The sequence below is a fragment of the Melospiza georgiana genome, chromosome 2 (genome assembly GCF_028018845.1).
Source record: "Melospiza georgiana isolate bMelGeo1 chromosome 2, bMelGeo1.pri, whole genome shotgun sequence".
NCBI classification, from domain to species: Eukaryota; Metazoa; Chordata; class Aves; order Passeriformes; family Passerellidae; genus Melospiza; species Melospiza georgiana.
Window position 1 is genome coordinate 76,507,237 of NC_080431.1, and position 24,530 is coordinate 76,531,766.

The following is a 24,530-nucleotide window of genomic DNA, read 5'->3' on the forward strand; positions in this document are numbered from 1 at the left end:
ATGGAAGAGCTCCACAGCTTTTGAGTTTATTATGATTTTCCTGTTCAGATGATGAAGACTGTGCAGGCTGGAACATTTTCAGGGGGTGGAGCAGAATGTTTGCATAACTACATATATAGAGTCATAGAATCACTTAGGTTGGAAAACACTGCAGAGATCATCGACTCCAGCTGGTAATCCAGGACTGCTAAGTCCACCACTCAACCATGCTCCTCCACCGTGAGTGAATCTCCTCCAGTGCATCATAAAGTATTATGGGATTCCTCACCTGGCAGATGCTTGGTCATTTCCAATAGAATGCTGGCACCATTCTCTTCCTGGGATTTCTCAATGCAAATTTGTCCTCTCATGCTTGACTATAATGGGACTATTTCTCATGCTGCCCAAAGTACATTTTCCCAGTAATGATGCCTTCACTATTCTATCCCTTTTACACACAGGCATTGGCTGTTCAGGGAGTATGGGAAGGAGTGGATGAGGGCCCATAATGCCATCATCCACCCAGACTTTCAAGGGTGTTTATATTGTCCACAGGGCATAATGCTTTTGCCGTTTTCAGTTTTTATCTAGTGTCTGAGTTGTCAGCAGGGTAAATAGTCACCTTTCTTCATAAATAAGTAGTGGCTTTGTATCAGACCTTAGACCAGTCACAGACCAGTAAAGCTCTAAATTGCAGTGGAACAAAACATCTGCACAAATGTAAGAAGCTCATACAATTTCTTCTGGTTAGGTTTCACTTTGACATTGTTTACCCATATTTAAACACAAAAAGGGAAGGTCTATTATTTGATCAGACCTGACTCTCAAACAGAGATCTCATTAAAGTGGCTTTCAACAGTACAATTGTGTTTTCAAGCTTTGAGAGGTGCAGCAGCTCTTCATTATTACCAAAATGAGAGAGAGAAAGAAGTGGATGTTCATTTCTCTAAAGGCTGAACCCCATTTTTAATGAATCTATGTATCAGGATCCTCATTGGACTTAAAAAAGGGGGAGGGCATCTGGTGCTGTAGTGAGCCAGGGAAATCTACAGTCACAAGCACTGCTAATGTTGCCCTGGTACTGCCTTAATTTTGTAATCCATCATATATAAATGCTCCCCTCACAGACAAAATCTTTCTTTTCTACTCTTTTTTTCTTTTCCTCCTTTCCCAGTTCACCTTTGCAGATGAGATTGGGGTCATGGGGAATAGAATCTCATTTGAATTCTGAAACCAACTTTTCAGACTAACTCAGCACATCTAGTGAGACAACATCTGATCTGTCCAATCTCTAATCCATTTAACAGGGGTAAGGGCATGGGCGGGCAGGACTTTAGGATTTTCCTTCTTATTTCCACAAGCCCTTCTGGGTATTTCAAAAAGCTGCTAAAGTTCACATTCCAGAACAAGGTAAAATGTCTTTGAGACGTGGAGTAGCACACACTTAATGAAGATAGAAAGCCAATCACTTAGCATCAGATGAGGAACAGCAATTTCCTTCAGTCTGGCACTTTGTGTATTGAACAAAATTGCATGAGAGCTTTGAGCGCTAGGAGAGCTGTCAAGCGGCCGTTTGTCTGGGAGCTGGAGCAGTCCCCTTGGAAACAGCTTAAACCTTTTAAATGAAAGCATTACAAAATGTACATCTGTGTGTAATATATTGGCCATAGCCTCAACTGTCAGGGGCCGGGCAACACAGTGTTGATATATATTTGTGCCTGATAGTAATTTTCATGCTTACACATGTAAACACAGCCTGCTTTATGGTTGTAGAGTACTTGGCTGCTTGATCAGCAAGCATCATGCAAAATGTTTGCCTTAAAACTGATTCAGCTGTGTTGTCTGACCATATCATATATAACTCAAAATTTTTGATACTCCCTGGACTACTCTATTGCAAATACATTGAGACTTCTTGGTAGATAAGACAAAATAACAAATTTTGTCACCACATTGAGACAAGAATTAAAGGTTTGGGGGAAACATACGCTAATAAACATCCTTGTTGCCATATGCCATCACCTGTATATAATATTAATCCAAATTCAGAACTTAGTTATCATACCATCATAATAGATATATGAATGGGAACTCTGAGGAAATGCTTGTTTTATTCCTTTTTCTAATAAAGTAATTTATTTACTCATACTTTTTTTCCTGAAAGTGGAAATAAATTAAAATGGCTAAAGAAAAGATAGACAAAAGAATACAGGGATGATATATATTAAAAAATGCATTCCCTGGGGACACAGTTGGTCTCATGTTCTTACAGTGCTGAAAATATGGGGCAGGTTGTTCTGAAATCAGCTGTTTTAACATGCAGAACTGCTTTAAGTGAGAGGAAGATCAAGCCTGCTTTTTCCTAGTCCTCCCTCACTGTGAGATTTCCTTGATCCTCTCCCTACTCGTTTTCTCCTCCGAAGCCTGTTTGCAACTTGTACTCCCAGTAGCCACTTCCTTTAATGAAAAGTAATTCTGACCACTGAACAGATTCCACTTCAGCTTTGACACTGGAAGTGGATTTAAACTATCTGACAGTGCTGTGGACTAGAGCTGATTGGGCATTTTGGCAGTTTAAAACTATTGCTTTTTTTTTTGCTGTTGGCATCTGACTTTTTTCCTCCTCCCTACTCCCATCTATTACTTTTAGTTTCCAGAGTATGGCTTATCCTCTCAATTCTGTCACCAGCTTCCCCCAGGAGTATTCGGTAACAGATATTGGGTCTTAAACACCAAGACCTTCTCCATACCCTACTCAGAGTCCATCCCATCAAGCATGAATTTAGCCAAAGGGATTCTAAATCAGGAAGACCACAAGGTCAGCTTCAACCTTCATGATATGGTTTATTTGGCATAGAGTATTTGTTGAAAGCTGGACACATTGGAGGTCTTTCCCAACTGTAACGATTCTATGATTCTATTTACAAATGAGAAAGCTAGCTGAGAAACATCTTACTAAACAGAGTACAATGGAGAGCTCGTCTTCTGTTGTATGTACAAAAACATGTTTTCTGTTGTTTTATATTGAACTCAATGTGATATAATATAGGAAAAAACCAGAAGTTCCTTAAAGAAAATCCTATTCTATCTCCTTTCTCTGAATAACAATAGGAGATGCACGTAAGAAGATGACAGTTGTGATCTCCATCATTAAATTTTGAGTGCTCTTCTGACCTAAACTCCAGTCCTTCTCTCATTATCCAGGAAGACTTTCCTATTGGTTTTTTTTTTTTTCCTGTCATCAGAAGAAAACTGATGCTGGATTTGGGGGAAGTACAATGAGGATTGGTCCAAAAGTACACTGAAGGACAGAAGAGGTGTACTACTGTTTTTCAAGAAGTTTTGTGATGATAGATGGGATTGTAGTTGCAGTTTTGTAGATATTACTCATGCTCTGACAGTGATCCATTGTGATCAAAAGAAACCCACAGCAGCAAAATAAACAAGCATAAAGCAGTCCTATTGTAAGGAAGTGTGAGGGAAAATAGTAGTTATATGACAACTGGCTAGATTTTAGAAGTGGAAAATTGGGAAAGACTCCAGCCCATGATTTAAAAGACAGCTACTGCATGGACTGGGAGTTCATAGATCAGCAGAACAATCTATCAATTCTCAGTAAAATACAAGGAGCAGTTTAATGTGACCAACCTCCTGGAAAGTGTGGGGGGCCAAGTTCAGAGGGGCACTTGGAACAGAAGCCTTGGCTCCAGGCCACACCTGGAAAGTGTGGTTATTTACTGGTAGAAAGGAAACGTTTTCATTCCCCTTATCTCTCAATTCCTCCTCCAGCCTTAAATTTTCATAGAATTATAGAATATTTTGGATTGGAAGAGACCTTAAAGATCATATAGTTCCAATCCCCTGCTATGGGCAAGGACACCTTCCACTAGACCAGGCTATTCAAAGTCCCATCCAGCCTGGCCTTGAACACTTCTTGGGATGGGACATCCACAATGTGTCTGGCATATGATTCTCAGTTATTCTTCTTTCCCTGTAGGTAATCTCACCACTTGATTCAGTCTCCTCCAAGCAAATACCCCAGCCTCCTGAATAGTGTTCAAGCTGACAGTTTCTGTAGCACCATGGCTTCCTTCTCCTACAGAATAAAAGAGGGGACAGTACAATGCCGCCAGAAATAAAAATAAAAATTGCTGCAAAACAGTAATAAAATACAGAGTTTACAGACTGAGCTGCTTCTTTAGTAACCATAAACATCAGCAGATTACTTATCTAGCTGGTTGTGCGTGTTTCAAACAACTTCATGGAGAAACGTCTTTTGAAAGCAATTAATCACAACATCTCTGTCTCTGATTGAAGACCTGGGGTCTGGGAAAATATTCAGCAGACATAGCTCTCAATTTCCTTATCTGTTTTTGGACAGTTTCCTCAAAAGTCCATGTTGGTCACTCGAGTTGATGAGTCACTGGTCCAAGCCAGCATAGTCATTCCTAGAGGAATCATGTAGACATCTTGGTTTTATTAATAGAAAGAGAAACATTTTCTGGAGGTGGTTCTTTGCTCAAGTATAGAAGCAGCCTGGTGACTAACAGCACAAGAACATCTATCTCTGAGAAAGTTATGTCTTGTTCCTGTCATGAAAAAGAGGTGTTAAGTGTAGGACCTCTTCAGATGTTGGATGTTGGCAGCTGACAAAGGACTAGAGTAAAAGAGATTAGGCATGAGTTTCTGAGAGCTGTGATCATTTCACTTGTAGATTATAAAGTCTTTTTAACATGAAGTTTTCCAGGGGTATAAGTTTGCAAGCTTCCAAGTAAGTGATTGGGTTCTTTTAGATCCTGCTGCAAGTGAATGGGGAGAAAAAAGCTAATGCAATGTGGTGTAAGATGAAGAGTGTGAGCATTACTAGAAAACACAGCATTTCTTTATTATTTGCATTGTAGCAAGTGACAATAACATTGCATTGCAGGGATGACAAGCCCCAGTTACAGTTAGACCTCACTTGGAGAGATTTAAGACTCTGCAAGAGACCAAGAGAGAGTGAAATTGCTGAGGTGATCCAAAAAAGATTACAAAGGAAGTCAGTGGCGGAGCTGGGAAAACAGCTTCTGACTCCCAGGCCTCTGCTTACAGCAAGAGACTGTTGTGCTATCAACAAAGACCATGATTTATTCTTTCTGTGCAGCACCATTTATTATTGAACAGCTGTTGTCAGTCCTTTAGTCTATTTGAAAAAATCTGAAGAAAGGAAAGATCTGTTCTTCCCTGAGAAATGGTTTACAGGTTTCTGGATATGACTACTTTAACTGCCTATACTTTTTCCTTTTCTAATTTCACCCCATCACATTTAATTCTCTGCCTTCAGCAACCCTAAGTAATTCCTACATGAACTACTGTTCAGTAATCTAAAAAGACAGTAAAGTGTGTCTTGACATCCTAACCAATATAGTAAATATTTAATATAATGCACTCTGTTAGAAGCAAAGTGCAATTAAATGAAAAGTCAGATAAAATGAGCTTAAATGCAATAAATACCAGTTACTATTCAGTGCCGAGAAGTTGCAAGTGTATTTGTTTCCTCTCAGTTAGCGCTATTGGCAGCCTACTTTTTGTGGTTTTGAAATGGCAACAGACACCCACATGCAAGCCTGCTTCATCAGGTCTCCTAAAATAATTATTGATATTATTGGCTTTATTGTTTGGCATCGTGTTTTTTTTTCAACTGCAAAAATCTGTGTTGCTGGATTTTTTTTCCATTTTTGGTTTGTCTGGAAAAAAAGTAATAGAAAATTTGCAATAAATATTGAAAAATTGCTCATTTTTGTGAAATAGCTTTGGAAAAGAAAATGCAGATTTGATCCAATACTACTTTTAGCCTGCAAGGTGGAAGAATACAAACAGAAGCAAAAACTGATTTTGTGTTTTCATGTCCACTTTGAACTGGTTGAACTGGTTTATTTATTGTCCCATACTTTTATGTTCTCACCTAATGCTGTGCTCCCTCCAGAACTACCTGTGCTTTTCCACTTCGTTTAGGGATAATGAGTTATTTTTTGTCTACTCATCATCTAAAAGTGGAGAAACCATTGTTTGGAGGAATAATTTTTGTCTTGTAGTGTATGGGATGGCAGTGCTAGTTAAGATCCAAATTAATCCAAGTTAAGGATGACTTCAAAGCTTCCTAGAACAACTTGTGAAGATTACTGCAGGCTTCTAGTCTTTAGTCTTTTAGAATTTTTGCTAATCTTGACTATGCAAGATCAACTATATTTAGATTTTGTACTTAAGTAAAAATATTGTCTACAGATACATGCATTTTCTAACCAGAATCTACAAATAGTAAGTGTGTCTTGCTGTCCAATGAAACAATGCAAGTAGAATCACTGAACTGTAGAATGGTTTGTGTTAAAAGGGACCTTAAAGATTATCTTGTTCCAACTCCCCTGCCATGGTCAGGGACACCTTTCATTAAAATGGTCCTATGCAGCCTGGCCTTGAACACCTCCAGGAATGGGAAAGTACATTAAGTGCACTAGTTAATTTAATTATTCTGATTTTAAAAGCACTGAAACAAAACCATCTTTTATGTTTTATTCTGAAACAATCACTTGAAAACTGTTAGCTTCTTAGTATCAAAAATGTAATCCAGATTGCTTTTTTCTGTGGGATGAGGTAGAATCATAGAATGATTAAGGCTGGAAAAGATCTCCAACATGGCCAAATCCAGCCTTTGACAAAATACCAGTCTCCATTAAACTGTAATGCTAAAGGCCATATCTACTCCGTTTTTTGAACACCTTCGGGATGGTAATTCCACCACTTTTCTAGGAAGCCTGTTCCTAATATTTCACACATCACACTTGTGACGTTTGGAGTTTCAGTCACACAACAGCAGGTTACAAACACACTCCGTGGTGTGTATGCTTTTCATGGATCATAGTCCTGGGGGACATGACAAACTTTATTTTGCTCTTCAGTAATGATGTATCCTTGTTTTGAAAATGCCGAAGTTTGGAAAACTTGTCCCTTTAATAAAAATCTCATATGGCTGTCTGACTGGTCTGACCATGAACCAGCAGAGGGTCCAGGTGGCCAAGAACCTCAGTGGCATCACAGCCTGTATCAGCAATAGTGCGGCCAGCAGGACCAGGGCATTGATTGTCCCCCTGTACTTGGCACTGGTGAGGCCACAGATCAAATCATTCTGTTTTGGGCCCCTCAGTACAAGAAGGACATTGAGCTGCTGGAGCGTGTCCAGAGAAGGGCAGTGGAGCTGAGGAAGGGTCTGGAGCACAAGTCTGATGAGGAGCAGCTGAGCAAGCTGGGGGTGCTTAGCCTAGAGGAAAGGAGGCTCAGGGGGCACCTTATTGCTCTCTACAAGTGCCTGAAAGGAGCTTGTAGCCAGTGGGGTGTCATTCTCTTGTCCTGGCAACAAGTGACAGGCCAAGAGGAGATGGCCTCAGGCTGGGGGAAGTTTAGATTGAGTATCAGGAAAACTATTTAACAGACTGTCCACATTCTATGGAGACATCCTCCTGCCTGGAAGTGTTCAAAAAAGACACGGATATGTCTGCCCATGTATGGGATGTGGCTCTAAGGTGTTCATGGCAGTGGTACTAAGGTGATGATTTGGCTTGATGGGCTTAAAGGTCTTTTCAAACCTTAATGACTCTGATTCTGTTCTACTGCTGTCCACATCATCCAAAATACACCATTAATGCTAATATTTGCTCTCACATGGAATATTTTAAACTCAGTAATGAAATCACCATTCCTAATATACTATCCGTTTTTTATACTGTTAATTAATTCAAGGGGATGTGCTGATCTGTATCTGGATGCCATGGTCTGTCATTAAAATTGCTTTGTAGTTACAGTTAAATACGCAGAACGGGCATTGCTGCTTTTGCTGCTTTCACTTAGTTCTGTACCCTTTATTTTGAAACTCATTCTACTGTAGTCTCATATAGTGGCCTATATCAGGATTTTTTTTTTAAATACAAGGTGTCTCACAATCAAACAGGATTTTCCCAACATTTCTGAATGAGATATGCTTTAAAATAATATTTTTCCCCCGATTATCTTCCTTTTAAAATGATGAACTCATTGATAGATACTCAGCCCTCGTACTGCAGACTGATGCATAAACTTGAAGTGTAATAAAGAGTTACTTTGAGGAGGTACATACAGGATGTAAGTTTTGCTTGCATTCATGTTGGAACTGTAAGAACAGCTTTACAATAAAGATTACCACTGAAATCAATAGGAACATGGGAGGTGGGAATAAACCTGCTGAATAGGGCATTGTTACTGCATAGTCATTGTTTATTTTAGCACCACATATTAATAAGGTATTTGTTGCTATCACTGCAGCAAAGAACTGGCTTTGTTTTCTACAAAAACATTTCAGGTGTTAAAAAGATACACCGCTTACATTGTAAAAGTAAATTTTTGAGACTAGTGAGAAAGCAGGAGCCCACTGGCTTATAAAGCTGCTTAGTACATTGAATTTGATTAATTTTAAAAAGTGTGGGAAATGGCAATGGATAACAGAAGACCCTTTATAGGAACAGGAAAAAAAAGTGTTTAATATGCTATTCCGATTAATTCCCTGGAGGATTAGGTAGAGGAGTGTAATTAAGGTTTCAGATCTTTATGGAATGTTCCATGTTGTTAAACAAACAGTAAAAATCATAGGTATTCCTATAATAAAACTTAAAGAGATTTCCCATGTTGAAATAAACTTAATGTACAGTATCATATGGGAGGCAAGTATCTTCATATTTGGTAGGTTTAATGGGATTCAGGGACTATGTTATGGCAGAGCTAGAGAAGCCAGGTTATGATCAGAATTTCACCTTCAACTCTTTGTTTGTAATAGATTTATTAAGTTAAAAATCTGTGCAACAGTTGGCTGCTGCAGTTATAGTTGTGGTAAACTATCTTAACTTTTCTTAGTGAAATGATGCAAGAAACACTTGAAGAGTCTTCTGTATACCATTGAGAGAAATATCTCCTTCATAAGTTTTTAAGGTAGTAAATATATGAGAGGGGTGGTTTGTTTTTTGTGCTGCTTCATTTATTTTTTTATGTTACCACTATATACTGAAATAATGAATATCATGTTTGTAATGGCACTGAGATACAATTTGATAATGAATAGCAGCAAGTGGAATACTTGAAATTAAATTACAGAGGATGAAAGATACCAGTAGGCATCTGTCTCAAGACTTGAAATGAAAAAAAAAAAAATTAGAACAATTATTCAAAAACTGGATAAAGAATATAGTACTCAAGTACTATTTTAACTGCCTAAAAATCTGCTGGGTAAAACTTACTGTTAAACATGGATCATCAAAAATGCTCCTAAGTTACACAGATGAAAAAATTTATTACGTGAGAAAAAACTAAATATGAAGAAGTTTTAATGCTTTTATATTTTAGTAGACAGGAACAAAATGAAAGAGTAAATGATGATGTCAAAGATGTCCACAATGTTCTGCTGTTGTTTGTTGCTGTTTATGGATCTGCAGCCAGATGTACTGGGCTCGCCCCATGTCCATTGAAATGAAACAAACATTTCTGGGGTGTAGCTTGTTATACTTTGTTTTGATTCATATTTAGAGATGAGATTAGTTGTAACCTGAGCGTGTCCATTTTTTAATTCCTTTGACTGTGGAGGTTTTTAGACTTGTTCAGGAATGGATTGTCTACAATTAGTAAGATGATTGCATTTTTCTATCTGGTTAACATGTAAAGGTAAGAAAGAGCTCCAGGGCTGCCTTTTGGCACTCTACAGGCAGTCACACTGACAAAAAAAAAATGCGTAATCCAGCAGTGGACATGGAGGTAGCACCCAATTGAATAAATGCAAGACATAAAAGGATAAAAGGACTGAAATACTCTGATCAAATCCTGTCCAAATCTTAATAAGGATCTCTCAACTTCTGCCTTGAAATAACAAACTATGTTTAATTATTGAATAACAGTGCAAGGAGAATGGGACATGGCATAAATACGTGCTTTAACTAAGAGAGTGAGATCTGACCTAGAAAAATGTAGGATAATAAATCTGAGAGGGAAATAATCTAAAGCACAATTATTAAGTCAGACAAAGATACCTGGAAAGTGGAAATGTCAAAGGAGGCCTTGGGGTTTTAGTGGACAGCAAATGATATATCTGCATGCTGCAATGCTAGAGGATTACAGAAAGGGAGGTTGTGACTTTGCTCTGTATGTGCAGTGCTGTCATTCCTTTGTCTATAGGGAGGTGATTTTTTTGCTGTACAGCAGTGATGAGATTGCAACTTGGATATAGTGATGGATGTTGACAAATTGAAGGGAATTCCAAGAACAGCAGCAAAAATCATTAGGGGCTGAACAGCCTGACCTGGTAGGAAACAGAAAGTCATGCTCTCAGAGGATAAAGGGAAAAGATTGTTTCTCTTATCCCAAGGTGACAAAGACTGGCATGATGGGATTATGTTAAACAAAATAAATTTTGAGCTGCAAAGCAGGAAGAAATTCCTGCTTACAGTGTGACCAAGAAATTGCTCATGCATATGGTCAGCTATTTACACTGATAGAAGGAGATGTCAGCAGAAAAAGTTGAACAGAACCTAATTTGTTTCTGACATTTGTGCAGTTACCTCTTTTAAATTTAAATGAAATCAAATACAGTAACCTGTGTTTTCAAATTGTGCATTTTGTGCATCTGATGACCTGAGGTATCCTGCAAGTATCTGGTTTGTTGCTGGTCGTATTAGACATATAATTATGGCTTTGCATGAAGTTGTTTTCTGAACTTCTCTGGGAAGTAAACATTAACATTAATACCTTGTGACTTTCTGCCACCTTCTACTGATGTTTCAACACAGTGGTTTTTGATTTGATTTCAGCCTTTTAGCTGATGGGCTACATGTGTACGCCCTTCTGTTCAGCAGTGTAAGTTAATGTTTATCCAGCCGTTGTACAGGGTTTTTCACTGGTACTATTTTGTATTGTTGATATTGTAGTGGTGATACAGTCTTCAAAGAGAAAGTGTTTTCATGTGCAAAATGCTTTGTAAATGCCAGAACTCATAGTGCAGGCCACGTTGAGTGGGACTTCGAGAAACTTGGTCTAGTGGAAGGTGGCAGGAGAGGGGTTGGAATTGGGTGATCTTTATGGTCCCTTCCAACCCAAGCTATTCTAGGACCTCATGGTTTCCTAACAACCATCAAGAGCAGGGTAGAAATTGCTGATTTAAAGTGCTTTCCTGTGTGAGCCTTTCAGACACCAAAATTTTGTAAATACACAATTAGAAAAATATTCAACATGCCTAAACTGAACATCGCAAGATGGTGGCATTTACTGAACAAAAATGCACCAATGTTTAAAATTGGAAGGAAGCAGTGAGCTATTTGCATTGAAAAGAAATTACAATCTCTCTGTCACTTGCACTGAGCTCAAATGCCTTTCTAATGTGTTATGTATTTTGGATTGTGTAGGGATGTATAGCATAGAGTACTTAAAGACTTCTTGCTAAGAGGTTTTACTAAAAAAAAATGATTTAGTCAATTAATAGCAGAAGATTTCAAACCACTAAGTCACTTTTAAACCTTTTGAGTAGGAGACTTCATCAGATGCTCCATAGAAGAGGGGACATTGCAGTGGCAGGGGTATGGATTAGTAAGTATTTTCTAGCCATAATTTAAATTATCTTGTGATGAAACTTTTTCACCACATTCCATTCATATTGGACTCCCTACACCACTAGAGTGTATGGCAAATAATAGAGGAATCTTGTTTCTTTTGCTGTTTAGCTCTGAAAAATTAATGGTGATTAACTTAAAATTAGTTGACAGGAAATAGAATCTTAATGCTGTTAGAACTTTAAACTATGGAATATTCATTCGCCTTTTAATCTCATAATCTGTTAATCTGCTTTAATATTTATGGATAATGATAGTTATTATTTTCTCATTATTTTTACTGCCTCCTTCCTTCCCTTTCTCAGCCGAATCAGTTTCTTTAAGAATAAATAAACTCATTTCTGTAGGCATTTTTGAAGTGTGTATTTGAGAGGATCATCAGGTGAATGTCTGCCACATCATAAATTTTAGGTGTAAGCATCTCAGGAATTTCTTTACCCCACTACCATATGTAGGGCTGGAATCAGAACTGCTCTGGAAGGGAAGGAGGCAAGGGACAAGGATCTGCTCCACAGTTCCTCTTGCAGTCACACAAGCAGTAACTAGGGTGCACTGGGCAATGCCCTGAAATGCTTGCCAGCCTCCTACACCTTACAGTAAATCTGCTCCTTTACAAAGAGGTCCCATGGTTAAAGGACTTTGATTCACAGGATCCTGGCATAAGCTGAGTTGGAAGGGGCCCACAGGGATCCCTGCGTCCAGCTCCTGACCCTGCACAGCACCATTCCCAAGAGTCGCACCCATTCCTTACAGCATCATGCAAACACTTCTTGAACTCTGTGAGGGTGGTGCTGTCACCACTTCCCTGGGGAGCCTGTGACAGTGCCCAGCCACCCTCTGGGTGAAGAACCTGTATCTTCTGTCCAACCTACACCTCTGCTGACAGAGCTTCAAGCCATTCTGTTGGGTCCTGTCACTGGTCACACAGAGAAGAGATCAGTGTTTGTCCCTCTTCCCTTCACAAGAAAGTTACAGACTGCAATGATTTAAATTCAAGTTCTGGCAGTCTTCATGTAAATCTGATCTGTACTTTCCAGTGTACTGTCATTATTTACCTGAGGAGTTACTGTAAAAAGGTGTTTCTGAAATTCATTAGCTTGTATTTTAACTGAAAATCTTTTACTTATTCTAAGAGAGGGAACAAGAGGCTGTGCGCAGAGTGTGCAAAGAGGTTCTGCAGCCAAGATGACTAGGACAAATTTAGTAGACCTCTTTCATTAGCTGTGAAGGTTATATCCCATTGACTTCTGTGGCACTGCACCAATGTAATTTAAAGCACAATTTGTTCCAGTAAAGTTGGATTTCATCTCTTGTTGCAGTTGTTCTAGCTTCTAAGCTACTTAGTAGTGTGAAGAAGTGTCAAAGTTTTGCTGCTGTGATTGGTTGTTGTTTAAGATTCTTTGTGCATTTACTTTCTGGTTCATAAATGACTATTCAAGGAAGGCAACATAGGAAAGGTTCTTTGATTTCATTCGATTATGGCTTGATTCCATGCCATGGTAATTCCTAAAGAAATGTTCTCACACATTTTACATGTCTCAAAATATTTAACTTAAAAACATTTCCTCCATTTTGCAGTTTGAAAGGTATTTTACTCTCAGTGATGTTGGAAGTCTTTTTTCACCTAAATGATTCCATGAATCTACATCTAGGCTCCCTCTGGGTTCTGGTTAGACTTAACTCCAGAGTTAGGTTTCACATATAAGACAAACATATTCATGTGGAATACAGGAGAAATAATAGCTTTTCATAGATTTGGCCCAGTTAACTGTAGCTAAACTACAGTTTGTTTAACATAAGAGAGAAGATAGTTCTTTCACCAGAAAAGGCCAGTTTATGCAGTTGGATGAGTTCTGGTTAAGAAGAAGGGCATTTTGATGCTCTGGTTTCCTGTCTCCCAGGGCATATCTCTGCCCCATGTCTCTTTACTGTAGAATTGTAGAAATGCTGGCACCTTGTATACTCATAGTCAAATGCCATGAGACTTCCTAACATTAACTGAAAACCTAATTAATATTTTTTTAATGGTACAGGAATTCATCTGAATTTCACTGCTTTAAGTCTTTATACTTTAAGTCTTGACACACACCAAATAGCCTTAAACAAATCTAGTAACTGTGAGTTCAAAACACTTTGTTGTCATCCAGTGCCAGAAAAGCAGTGCTGCCTGTTACATTTAGATGCAGACAGATTGAACTCTTGTAGCTGAACCAGTACCATGTGGTTTGGTCCCCTAGTTGAAGAGGTAGACCAGCTCCTGTTTTTGTTGTTGTCATTGCAACATTAACCTCCAGGAGGTTTTGTTTTATTGCTGGCCTATTCCCCAGATGACTGTTTTCAAGTGGAAGGGGAGGTAAATCTGACAAGAAGGCAATAATTCATAGAGAAAATGACAGCAATAATGAAATGCTGCAGTGGTGGAAAGATTTCCCCAGCAGAAATGTGCAGCCTGGCTCACCTGCTGGAAGTTCATTGTCTTCAGTGTCTCCTCCAGACACGACTTTGGCCCAGTGCATTTTTTTAAGCATGAGAACACTTTGCTATTTCAAAGCTCTCATTTATTTGTAACATTGACCTGAATCTAAACAGTTGTTATGTGAATCAAATTGTAATATCTAATGACCCAAGTGCTGTAATATGAACATGCTGCCTGGGGAATTGCACTGTGTCTTGCTGGTTTGCATGGGTTGGTCTTCTGGCAAAGTCACAGGAAAATGAGAAGAACATTTCCATAACAAGGACCAAGGACTTAAGTAAACTTGGTTTTCTCTGTCAGGTCATTCACTCTAAGGAAATAGGTAGAGGGTAATAATTCTTCCATGAAACCAGGTAACAACCTTTTAATAAGCATCATTAAGTCTTTAGGTTGAAATGAGAGGCTATCCACCCTTTTATCCCATATTATATTGCCCAAATTCCTCTTTGCCATCCTCACTGTGGTTAGATGAAAGCCCCCTGTTTTCATATCGATCACTAAAAGCACTTTCCCCTCGTACCAGTTCACTGCATCACTTCTAAATGCGGTTCATCTGATCTCTTTTACTTTGGCTGCTGCGCTTTCAGGGCTACAAAAACTGTATTTTCAGACAGGTCTTGGAACCAAATGATCATATTTCTTACCTCATTCCAAGGGATAACATTAGGATCTTTGTTTAGGTGGGATTCAGAATAAAAATAAAGCTCTTTTTGCTTTCCCATGCATGCCCACACACGTGCACACCCATATGTATATACACCACTCTTTCTCCACAAGGGTTATTTGAACCCAGAACAGTAGACATCTGTGTATGTTTGTGCTTATTTCTTTTCAGTAACACACTTTCCAAATGCTAGCTGCTGAGGGAGTGTAACTGCGCTGAAATGTTAACCCATGTACAACCTAAACTCTGCAGGGCTGGGGGTTGAATGATTCTTGTAATTATTCTTTCTCACTGGCAAAGAAATGTTTCTCTTTGACAAGGAAATTAGTCAGGCAATGAAGTTTTTGGCTTAGGAGTTATGAAGAATTTACTTGTAAACAACTCTAAGCTTATGTTGCAATGTTTGCCTTCAGTAACTTGCATGTGGCTGTAGATCTTCTTTCCACATGCAGTTTCTGTATGCATGGAATTTTACAAGCCTGGGACTCTTAGTGGAGCACTTCCACGTCTATTTTTTCTTCTCTTTTATCCCTGCCACACCAGCACAAAAAGTCCATATTCTAGCTTGAAGGAAAACTATCTGCAGTGATAAGAACCAGCCTCACATGCCAGATAGATTGGAAAATCAGGCTAACATTTTAGGGACTGTTCCTGCACTAAAGTGAAATGACAGGTGTAGACCCACATAACAGGCTGGATTTTATGAATGCACATCAGCACAGTATCTGCTGTGTTCAAAATATCCATCAGTGTTCAAAGCAGTCTGCAAGCTGCAAAGTAAAAAAAAGCCAAAACGTAAAGAAACAAAACCAAATACACAGAAAACTTGTTGTTTTTTTTTTTTTTAATAATGTGACCTTTGCATAGTCTGAATCTGGCCAGTCATAAGCAGTGATTTCCCCCACTTTGTTTAAATTAATATTCCCTGTTTTAGTGTTCCCCAGCTTCATTTTATGGTGACACAGGCAGCACTTTCTCTGCTCTTTTCCTTGGGAGCAAGCAAATTTTAATATTTGTCTGTTACCTTGGATTACATTGTCAGTAAATGAGAACACTAACTCCTGGCAAGTCTTCACCCTCCTTTCCCTTCCATTGTCTTCCCATAAGACTTAATTGATTGGTTTCATCATATTCAGCTTAACCTTATGCAAGAACATGAAACAGCATATGGTTTTCATCCCAGAAAGATAATTAACCCCCAGGTGATTTCAGTCAAGTGGCAAGAAAAAAAAATATAGTGAAGTTGTTTTTGGAAGGGACAAGAGAAGGAGGAAACAGGAAAATTATTAAAAAAATTTAAAATTATTAAAAATTATTAAAAATTAAAGCTCTGGTAGCTTTTTGAACTTTGAGCCCTGAAATCTCAGTTTTAGTGAACACACTCAGTCCACTCATTATGAGAAGACTGAAGCATGTTCAGGGTCCCCTGATCATGAAATTGATTCCCTAGGGCATCAATGTGCACACTGCTCCCTACATCAGCTAGCCAGTTGCTTATTCAGCAAAGAACTCTTACTCTTGTTGGCAGATCACAGAAGCACCACCTCTCCCAATCAGTGTTAGGATTTAGAGAGTTAGTATTGTTCCTGTCTTCCCTTCGTTCCCTTAGGGAGACTAACTCCATGGTATTCCACTGGACCTTCACTACAAATTGTTTTAGTTGGTCTCCTCTTCCCATTGGCAAGTTATAAACTAGTTTTTATGTTTGTTCTGTCTATTTTATGCTTTTCTTTCTGCGACATTGCATCTGTGCTACACTGGCTGATGTATGATAGGAGAAGGGCTGTTACATTTGTGCATCAAATTCTGTATCTGTAGTTTGCCCTACACAGTCAGAAAATATTTGTAGGCTTTACATCTGATAAAGGTCATCTTCTGAAATGCAGAGGTGCAGAAGAATCTTCCTGTGTCTGAAGACGGATTAGCTGCAATGATCTTTGCTATGGTTCATTTCTTTTGTAGAATGAAGAAGCTCCACACATTTGGGACAGGTTTACTGTTGCTTAACAAGAACTGTGAATCATGTCAGTGCATTGTAGCTACAGCATGGGAAATTTTTCAGCAGGAGTTGAGGTACTTGTAAAATTTCAGGGGAGTTAAGAAATAAATTAATAGTGAGAAGCAGGTACCTAAATGCTTCCTCCTTAGTCTGCCACCAACTTCAGAAAGGAAAGATGCAGAAAACCCCCACATTTTTCTTTAAAATTTTAAATGGGAGACAGAGCTCCAGGTGTGTCACTTGCCTGCTAAGGGTAGGATGACATGAAATATGAAGCTGTCAAGCAGAGAGCAGAACTGATCCAAATCTGACAAGTCTAACATATTGAGCTCAATAGTTTTGACTCCCTCCTCTCCAGTCCCATCAGCCATCAGGCTTACAACTCAAGTGTTTATGCAGCCCTGGACCATCAGCAGTCACCCCTCTCCCATGAAATGGTCCCCACCAAATGCTGTGGAATGGCAGATGTTTAGTCCTGGAGACCCACACTGAAATGAGACTTGCTTGGTAGCACATCTCTTTCAGGCACTACTTAATTCAAAATCTTACATTCTCATTACTCCTACTTACTCTCACTGGCTTTCCTGCTGGAAGGGACAATTCTTCCTGCTGGAGGCCTGGGAGGGACAATTTTTATAAGTCATTCCTTCAGCTACCAAAAAGTCGCAGAAACAAAGTGGTATATTCTCTCCTACACCAGGTGATTGCTCTTACATCTCTTTGTAAAAGCATTCCACACTCATTTGCTAGATTTATTTCCATCTTGGAGACTGAACACGTTTGAATGAGTGAGTCCTGGCAAACATTTCAAGCACCTGCCTTACTTCTGGCTGAATGCTGAGCATTCATACGGTTGGGCTGTTGCATGGTGTCTTTCAGGCTCTGAAATCTTGGATCTGTTGAGATGGTTCTCCTGCAGCTCCATGGGATGCTCCTTTTGTCACCAACCATCTGCCAGTTCCTTTGGCTATGCAGGTATAAAGTGTGCATGCCAGCGTGACTGGTGTCAGCACTGAAAATTCCCCAGTACTGTGTGCAAACAGAAGGCTCTGTTCCAAGTGTGAGGAAATACTGTATCATTCTGAGGAAAACTCCCCATGCCCCTTGGGGGAGAAAGAAAAAAATTATTCTCCTTCTTGTCAAGATCAAAAGGGGATAGAAGGATGGGGAAAATGTCATTTATAGCAGGATGAACACATAATTAGCTAACAAGCTACATGGAGAGGGCTGTTGATAGCATCAAAATCTATGTATATCAAGTGCAGGCAAGGTAGCAACATGTGACCACAAGGTAGAAATTGTGTTGGCAAGATGGACTTGACCCAGAAAATCCTCTTTGAGTTCCATGACCTATTGCATTATTACTTTTGAGCTCTTCTTCAATGAAATGGGTCACAGAACCATTTATTGGCAACTCAAGAAGTAGGTGAAAGCCAATTTTGAAAGAAACACTTTGTTTCTACTAGTTTTAACATGCGGTCAGTATTCCAGTAAAATTATCTGTGTTTTACTTTCTCCATTCTCATGCAGAGTTATTGGAGTGTATCACTACTTTTGTACTATCCATGCTGACGATGATGATGCACAGTGTGCCTGGAATCATACTAAATATTTGCATGGCAGCTGTGCCAAATAGGGTCAAATTGTTTTACAGAAGAGTTCACTTAACTGCAGGGGAATTCTGGATGTACCATACCAAACGGTGGCCACAGGTTACTTCATGTTCTCACCTGCAGGCAAGAAAATTGGCATGAGGGTCTCCTAGTATTTTATTCATCTTTGCGTGGTTAAACAGCTGGAAGCAGTAGCCAGTTACAAGTATTTTGGCTTTTGTGTGAGTACAAGGAAGGGCCGTGCACTCAGTACAGAACAGAATCTGAGGAATTCACTACTGTGGCTTCGTCTCATGGACTCAGAACTACAGAGTATCACAGAGGCTTGAAGGGAGCTTGGAGATCATCCAGTCCAACACACACTCCTCAAAGCAGTGTCAGCCACAAGAGCCCACGGATGTGTCCACTCACGTTTTGAGTGTTGCCAAGGATGGAGTCTCTGCAGCCTTTCTAGAATAAAGTGTTCCAGTGTTCAAGCACTCTGCCCCAGTCCAGAAGCTTTACAGGACTAATGTGTTTTCGTTTCTCTGTTGTTGATTCTCTAATACAGAAGACACATCTGCGTAGAATAATAATGTTTAGTCAGTAGACCAAAAAGCTCTCTTTGCCAGCCTACAGGTTACCAAGCCTGAGTCAGGGAAGTGTTCATAAATAATTGAGTTTTGTCAGATGAAGCAGTGTGACTCTTGGCCTCAGTATTATTTATCTTATTTAATAAAGGGTGTTCTGGGGAAACATTCAGAATCAAGAAGAGATTTGTTAATGCTGCAGGACGGTACTGGTATCATAGCCAATTAATGTGCCTGTTCCTACTGATGATAAGTGGATCTGTCGCCTGTTCATCTGGCATTGAGCCTTGAACCTTACATAATCGTTTTTGGCTATACCCAAGGGTTTTGATAGTTAATGTTGCAGCTTTTACAGGTCATCAGAATTTTTCAAGAAAGATAGATTTGGTAAATAGTAGTCTGCAGTAGTCTGGAAGTGGAAACAAAACAATATTCAGAGCACAAGGTCTGTAAAAGGGGCCAAAACTCGTCTGAGGAAGAATCTTTTCAATTCTATTTCCGAATTTAGGGATAGGAAGAAAGAAATGTGTGACAAAAGAAAAATGCATCAAAGGAGCTCTGGTGAATCCAGGCTGGCTTAGCCTTCATGGGTTAATAGATAATTTGAAACTGCTGTTTTCAGTGGCTCTGAAATTGCAGGAAGTGGTTTGAGGCCAAGAGGGAATAATGACTCCAGGAGACATAGTTTCTAGGGAGGAACTGAGGTCCTGCAATTCTGCTTTGGAGGAAACACAAGCCACAGAATGAAATTCCTTGTAGTTTCAAGGTTAGCAGAGAAGCTGATGGCTGGAAGAGAGAAATCTGAGGAGGGAAGCAGAAAATACGAAATTATCTCTGTGTGTCTATGTATGTGCAATGTTGTGCCACATTGCCAAGCCTTTTGTCCTTTAGCCAAGAATCTGAGCTGAAACCCCTTTTTGTAAGGTCCTTCCAAAATGCGCCACAGCTCTCCAATTCCAAGTATTCATGTTAGTTCAACATGGAAATGTTGGGATATGGGTTCTGAAATGTTTTAATGATTACTATCCTCAGATAGATAATGGACAGGCAGAAAATAGAGGGAGGCAGGGAGAGAGGAAAGGAGAAAGAAGCTCTGCTCATTTTACATTTCTCCAGATAAGAAGACAGTGATGGCCATGCACAACTTGCACCGCTCTCTTTGCTACTTCTGATGGTTTTCTGTCAAAAGACTTACATCTAAGAATCATGGACAAAGAGAAAAGCACATCTTTACAGACTGATCCCACCAAAGCGGCAGAGGCACAAGAGTTAGCTCAGTCTAAATTTAATCTGCCAGTTTCCCTGGAGTCAGTGGAGAGAGGCACCTTCACAGGGCAGTTCAGAGAAGGAATCTGACTGCAAGGGCAGCATTAACCTTTATGACTGTTCTGCTTTTGCCAAGAGTCAATGGGATCAATTCATAGCTGAGTGGAGAAGACTTATACCGGCTAAGAAGCAGTCCCAATATCAATAAAACCACCACAGTGTGTTCTCTGTATCACAGAACTGCCATATGTCTCCACTTATGGGGATTGGGTATGGGGCTGTGGAGGGAATTGCTTTTCTGGGCAGGTTAATGTAACAAAAAGCGAACCGCTCTGCAGCCATTAATCTCCCTAAAGCCCATAGTCTCAGTCCTCCTGTGCTGCGCTCAGTGCTGTGCTTCATTATGGAGTCTTTAAACACCTCAGCTAAAGAGAGAGAAAGTAATTTAAAAAGAAAACACAGCTTTGGCTCCTTTAGTTGGATTTTTTGAGAAGTAAGGTTTCTCTTGGGTTAAACTTCTTAGACTTTTCTAATTTTGTTTATATTGTATTACAAAGGCCAAGTTCTATTGAGTAGACCCAAAAAGAATGCCCAATATTAGAATATGTAATAAATCAAGATAAACTAAGGTATGTAAAATTGTGAGTTTTAAGTATTAGAGCATTTTGTTATTTTTATTTTTCCTATTTCCAATTTAGTAATAAAATTGGATGGTCATGCTCTTATTTTTTAATAATAATCGTACAGTACTTTAGGAACTGCAGCTTCAACAAGAAAACATAAATGAATGCTTATGGTATAAAACCTGTTTTTATTTAATACCTCAGAGGTTTGGTGAAGGGTTGTTTGGGCCTTTTTTATCATCCAGAGGTATCCAATAACAATTTTCTTTATTTTAATTATGTCTGGAATATACTGCTCATTGTAAACAAAACACATAGTTATATAATGTGCATATTTTAGCTCAGGGATTTGAAGCAGTCTACTGGGCTAGGACACAAGCTCTATATTTCCATTTATTTTCTCATTGAATTTTTTCAGGACTTCTGAGATACCTTTGAATAATCTCAACTTTCTGTTGTGACTTTTTCTTTTCCTTATCAAAATAAAATTATAAATACATTTGTGGAGCTCTTGGTGGAGTAAAGAGTTACTGTTTCTGATAGTTGCTTCACTGCTGTAAATCAATATACTGCTACTTACATCAGCCAGGCTACTATTTACCCCAGCTTGAACGTCTTCTCCTTCAGTTCCAATATTAACTCAGTTAAAAATAGTAGTTTTATATTTAAACCTCTGCTTCCTGAAGTGACAGTAGGTGGGCCAACTTGTAACATGATCAACATTTACAGCATTATCTCTACTGGAATTTATGCCAGCTCCTAGCAAGCAAAACATAGTGGCTTTCTGGAATCCCACTGCTTTAATTTTTACAAAAAAGCAATATTAATTAAAGAATGAAAAATATGAGCTCTGATATAGCATGCATACATGTGCATAAGTAGCATACTACACAAAATTTTTGGTATCTTGTTATACAACTCATTCCCTGAAAATACCTGTGGAAAGGGGTGATTTGCTGGGCTTGTGTATGGGGAGTAGCAGTAGTGAGATGGGGGGATCACAGATCCTGTTGTCAGTGTATAACTTGTGATTTAGTACAAAGTTTAATTTTACAATAAACTTAGAGATATTTGAGGTGCCCCAAGCTGTTTTATATGCCCAAGCTTGTTTAAGAGACTGGCAGAGAAGATGCAGGATTTGCAAGAAACCCATGTCTTTCTGGACAGCAGCTGAAGGACAGTCAGAAAAACGAGGGCATCTCTAGTTGCACTGGACAGTTTTATGTGGACAGCTGAGCTGGGCTGCATCTTGCATCTGCAGTCACAACTTTTCAAGCTATTTTTTGATAACACTGAGGGGCATGCTAATTGTGACCTATCAGAAACTGTTGGCCCTTAGCAAGATCATATACTGGCTCATTTTCTCTGCTGTGCCACGCATTATATTAGTGAATGTTGTCACTAAACAGAGTGACATTACCCAGTGTGTCTCATGGTAAATATAGATTCAAGTACCTCTAAAACTGAGAGTTGTCTTCAAGTCCCCATTAAATATAGAGCTGCTAAAAAAAGTGCCCAGGACATTACTGAGTGAAGGTGTCTGAGCAATATGAAGTAAGGGACTGAGATGGTAATTTTGATGATGTGTGTTAAAACAGTTGGACTCATCCAGGTGTCAGACATAGAAGTGTTTCTCCTAAATTTCTTCCAAAAAAGCAATATAATCTGCAAAAACCTACAGCATTTTAGTGATATAAAAAAAAAAAAAAAAACAAAATATGCTTTCTTACCAGCATTAAGCATAAAATATAGACAGAAAAGTAAGAAAAAATGCAGTTAGAAAGTTTGTCCCACGAAAAACATACTGCCTCTTTCTTCATGCTTAAACATGTGTGCATGCTAACTTAGGTCCAGTTTCATTCCATTCAGCTTGGAGCACCTTACATTTGATATACTCCTTATCCAGCCTTTGAGACTGTGTGAAGCCACCAATGGATAGTGGCATGGTGTGCATATCTTGGGCAGGAAGAAGCCTGGAACATGTTATAATTATTCCTGGGGAAATCAAAGCATGGAGAGGCAGCATGGACATGGCTAGCCAGTAGATATGGAGGTAGATACCCATTTATCCATATCAGTACAGACATTAGAGAAAGGTACCAGTTACTGTCTGATGTGATACCCTGGCTTCTGATGGAGGGACTCTGGCAGATAGAGGGAATCTGGGTCTTAGAATCCTGACAGCTGCCATGCAAGCAACCTTTACAAATCCATGCCAGTCTTGTCTGACACTAAATACCTGGCTCCTTTTCTGTAGTGAGGATGGCTGGACCATTGCAGTGGCGCACTGATTTTTGTGGATGGTGATCACAAAAAGGGAATTGAGAAGAGACCACCCGAGTTATTCTGACACATGACTTCAGTGCTTTCTATTCTTAGACAGATGAGGATCTGAAATATGTAAGTACACTATCATTGTTTTTTAGATTTATTTGTAAAGATGAGTCAAAGAAGTACAACTCTTAATCTATCATGGGTGTGGTATTAGACATTTATAATTTTCTTTTGATGTGTGTTTACATTGGAGTTGATAAATCAAGATTGTTCTTATGATATTTTAAGCAGTGCTGTTTGTCTCCGTCCTTGTTTTTTTTTTAAAGAAATGAAAAGAGCAAAAACCATGAAATTATATTTGCAGTGTCATTTAAATTTATTGTCTAATAAATAGTGATCACTTGGAAAATCCTTTTTTTTGCTGTGTTGTTAAGAAGAGGTTTAACCAAAGTGATTGAATCAAGATGAGAAATGATCCCGGGTTCCTGAAGCTTGAATAAATGATACTGTCAGTGTTAATATGCTGGTCTGGAAGTTCATTTGAAGTATCAGAAATAACCTAAATATAATTTCATGGCAGCTTATATACTACTTAGTATAATTTATTCCATACCACAGAACCTCCATTCCCTGTGCTTTACCAGCATTTCCAATTCACCAAATACCTACCAACACTCATCTATTTACTCCTGCACACTCCCAGTTCAAGTAAAGATAGCACTTTTTTTCCCCACCACATAAATTCTATATTGAAGTACAACTTTATCTTGACTCCCAACACGTTTCTTGAATGAGAGCAACCAAAATATCACGTGGATATACTATTTCTGATTCATCTAATGGTTTTGCATAAGGTGCAACAGTTAATAAGTAGAACTTGTCAGCTGCAGTATGCTGTACCTCAGGTTTACAAATGAGTGTCCATCCCAAAACATTTCAGAGAGAACGAAAGAAATTTGAATTGTTCCTACATGCACCAAGACTTCAATGAGCCATAAAGACTTAGAAACCCAACTGAGTTTATTTCTACAACTTGAAGCCAGGAACACTGTACTTTAAACTACAGAAATCAGTTAACAAGATTTGTAATGTACTTGTAAGGACAAGGCTGAGTCCTATGACACTTCTGGTTTTGAAATTCATCGCAGGAGAATTTTTACTCAGATAGGGTTCAGAGTGTAGCTTTATGTCTCAAGAATGTACTGATTCTCCTTTGGTTTTAAGCAATAAGCATAAGCTTATAAATGTTTTCTTCCCCCAGTCCAGGTTATAAAACATATTTCAGATTATTGTGTTTGTATTGTAATGAGACTACCCTGAATTCTTGCAGCTTCGGGCAAGTTTTTAAACATACATATTGTACCAGTGACAGGCAGATTGTTCTTGAAAGGTCTGAATTAAAATAAGTGTATTTAA

At 38.9% G+C, this 24,530-nt stretch overlaps 1 protein-coding gene across 5 annotated transcripts in view; it reads left to right on the top strand.

Annotated features, from left to right (window-relative positions):
• TENM4 (teneurin transmembrane protein 4) overlaps positions 1-24,530 on the top strand; it is a 594,684-nt gene that overhangs the window by 69,634 nt on the left and 500,520 nt on the right. For all 5 annotated transcript variants that reach the window (XM_058018885.1, XM_058018886.1, XM_058018887.1 and 2 more), the window contains exon 2: positions 23,098-23,240. The gene's annotated coding sequence lies outside the window, so the exon portion shown is untranslated. The remainder of the gene's footprint in view (positions 1-23,097; positions 23,241-24,530) is intronic.